Source organism: Anoplopoma fimbria, chromosome 13, assembly GCF_027596085.1.
Source record: "Anoplopoma fimbria isolate UVic2021 breed Golden Eagle Sablefish chromosome 13, Afim_UVic_2022, whole genome shotgun sequence".
NCBI classification, from domain to species: Eukaryota; Metazoa; Chordata; class Actinopteri; order Perciformes; family Anoplopomatidae; genus Anoplopoma; species Anoplopoma fimbria.
In genome coordinates, this window is record NC_072461.1 from 17,260,429 (window position 1) to 17,264,311 (window position 3,883).

Genomic DNA, 3,883 nt, shown 5'->3' on the forward strand with positions numbered 1-3,883 from the left:
TTATTGTATATTTCATGTAAAGCACATTTAGTCCCCCCCAAAAAGCGTGCCTTACTTGTTGTTTGGTATGGTAAGTATGTATGGCATTCTTTATTTTTCTTTTTGTCAAAAAATCTCATGAAATGACCAAAACCAACAATGAACTGATCCTAGTATTTAGAATAATCAAAGTCTGATATAGCTCATGCCCCTGTGCCACAGAGTTCAATTATTGTCCAAAAACTATTATGAATATATCAATCAGCCACACTGCTGCACTGGGTGACATGTTTCTTCATTGTGATGGCCACGGCTAGTTATATAAACTAAATATGAACGTTCTTTTGACCATAATATTATATTTAATCTGAAGACTGGACAAAAGAATTGTCTTCTATTCCACTTCACCATTAATGGCTATAAAACATTCCGTATTAAATGTCACTCAAGTATGACATTGTGGGACATTTATTTTACAGGCAACAATTTAAAACCAGGCCTGACTGGAAAAAAACAAGTGAGCTCATTATGTCATGCCTTCATCTGTATTTATTCAATGTGTGTTCCAATCAGTATTTTATATGTTAAAAATTCCCCTTCAAAGTATAAATCATTATATAGGTTTCCAAATGTTCACCACATCACTTTCTGAACTTCTGACACTAGCTGTACTGTATTTCTGATTTATTTTTAGCCATGGAGATAGTTTGAGGAAGCCCCTATAGATTGCACCCTCCCGGGGGAGATAAACAGAGACTGCAGAAGTAAAGCGAACCCCAGCTGAGTGTCGATATCAGGTTATGATGTTTGCTGTTTTAACATGAGCCTCTTTTCTCTTTTCTCCTGTTGTTTCTTCTCCTCTCCAAGGGGAGACTGGCAGACAGAGCCTCGGGGCTGTATCTCCCCAGCTGAGACCTGAGGTTAAGCTCCGACCAGAAAAAAATACCACCGTTGTTGACTTTTTTGGTGCATTTCCCTTATTGCAACTCTTATCCACTGGCCAATTTCCATTACATGATTTTGTTGTGTGATTTGCACTGAGGATCCTTCACTTTAAGCTTTTTTTTTTTTTAAATCAGAGGTTATGAGAATAATGTCAATGCAAGCTGCTCAGCTGCAGTTAGTTTAATTTAAATGTATAAATCTAACTGTTTGAGTGAAAAGAAGCAAACTTTTTCCCCCTGTTACAATTTAAAAACTATTGCCACAAAAGAAGAAGGAAGCATTGGAACAAAAGACACCAATCAATTTGCAATGATGAATTGTGGCTATGGATATTGAATCTGTGATCTTGGAAAAATAATTGCGTACTTTATAATCTAATCTCTACAGCACTGAGAGACAATGACTGAGAAAAAAAACAGCACCAGCATTTTCTTTTATGTTCACAGAGCAGCATTCAGGTTGGAGCTCTGGGTGAGGTCTGACGGATGTCAATTAAAGGGCTATTTAAATATTTAAGCAACAAAGTTTGCAAGTCGTCCCTCGGGTGCAGTTAGTTTGGGGGGGGTGTAATGCAGCCTCAGCTCTCCAAGGACCAGCTGAATGCCAGGCAGGCAGCGTGGATAGTTGGGAGGCATCACGGCTAGGGTTACAGTGCGAATTAAAGCTGACACTAAGAAGCGCTCCTCACAATGACCTGCAGAAAACAGCAGACAAAAGGGCCTATTTTAAAGCAGGACAAAGGGGAGGTTAGTGGAGATACCTGAGCTCAGACTGGCCTAGTCAGCGTGTCTGTGGAAGGACGAATGGCTGGTGCCGCGGGACCACCGCAGCTAGACCCGGCAGGAGAAGAAACACACGGGGAAGCACATTCCTGCACAGCCATAACACCAGAAGAGACATATGAGACACACACATGCATACACACAGGAATATCCAGAGCACAAGCTGTAATTTGTAAGACATCATTTTTGGTATTAATATCAGTGTTGTCAGTGGTGGTGACTGGTCGTGTTCCTGGTTCCTGGTCACACACACACACACACACACACACACACACACACACACACACACACACACACACACACACACACACACATGGTACTTTTTATAACAGCTCAAAACAGAGAGGGACTGACAACAATATTTTATGCTCCCTGGAGGACTTTGTCATCTGAAAAGCCTTTTTAACCTTTCAGATCTTTTAAAAAATGTAATTTTCTCCGTAGCAAAAACTTACTCCATCATTGCTATTGACATTTTGGGATGAAATTTACATTACCAAAATGCTTCAGCTCTCTCGTAGCAACCCTCAATCCCCCCAACCCTCCCTATGCTTGTGAATTCCAAGAGAGTTTGCGCTATCTCCCCTTCATCTGCTGTCACCATGGTCCTCAGCATGCTTTCACCTCCGTCCTAATCCCCCACTTCATCTGAAAGTCAGGATGACAGCTCTGGCTCTTGTCCTCTCTCTGTGTGTTTGTGTTCACTCTTTTCGATTTTTCAACAGCATCCACCTGCTCTTGGCGTTGGGAGGCTGCGGTTAGAGAGGTAGAAATAATTTTTGGAGTAACTGGGATCTTCACGCTCAGTTACTCCAATTGATTCTTTTGTTAATACGCAACTGCCAATACCCCATCCTATTTTCCAACTATAGTTGGTTTAATAATTTATCTATATTTAAATTTTTGGAGACAATATATCATTTGCTTTGTGCAGCCGACGACATCCTGGTTGAAGTAATGACTTTCTGCAGACATCTCCTAGGGTGCAAAGCGTCCAGACGCATTCTTTAACTGGCTTTCTCAGGTTCACAGATCGCTCTGGTACCAAACTAAACTGTTCAGAATACCATTTTTAAAAAAAATAATCACTACTAGTAATCACTACAAACTAAAATCACTATCTTTGTATTCACTGTGTCACTTTCTCACTTGACATATTCAGATAATACTCTTGGCATCTTCTGAGACACAGAGGAGGAGATGCAGTCTTGTTTACAATGAATGCTAAATGCTATCAAGCTAACCACTTAGGCCTGGTAGAAAAGTTTTTCTTTTTCACACCATGGAAATAACAAGACTGTGACGCAACTTGCCTCAACCAAGAAGGGTAATTAGAGGAAATATGCGACCAACCAAAGAAGTCTAAAGGAGTCTCCTCATTTAAATGTGCTGTTAAATTCGATATAAAACGGCTTTGCTCATAACATCCTTAGGTGTGAATGAGACATAACAGGAGTGCTGCAGAAGAGATTAACACTATGGACTACCAGGGAAATGCTGAAATGAAAAGATTTTCACACCAAAAAAGGTACTCTATTTATTTTATTTCACGTAAAACATAATATGGTAACAAATGGTTAGTTGATTGTTGAATATGGGTAAATCAGATGGCTAATTTGATCATCTATCAATATATATATATATATATTACATTACTAATGTAGGCCAACATAAAAATTGTATTTATACAATATTAAAGCAGTTATGTTAATTATTTTTTCAATTCTATCTTAAAACAATTGTCACAAATAAAGATGTAAATTTAAGAAGTATGTGGTCCCTGTAATTGCTCCTACTTTCCAAACAGGCTGTGAAAAGATCTCTTTCTCACGCAATTCCAGTGTAAGTGATGAAATTCACAGTCCTCGTTTTGTGTTTAAAGACACAGTTTGGGGGTTTGTCCCACATTTCTTATATTAAAATTGCACCGGAAGACATTTTTTCATCCTGTAGGAAGTTAGGAATATTTTCAGCAACAAATAACAGTCTCAATTTACATAGAGGAATAAGAATATTGTTTATAAGATAGACTTGTATTTTGCCCTTTTTTATTGATTATCAACAGATATATAATTCAAAGTAAACTTAAAAACAAGATAACTTTTATGTTGAAGAAATGTCATGCATTTAAGTCAACCAAAAGTTATTTTTCATAATCAGGACCCTTATTAATTGTA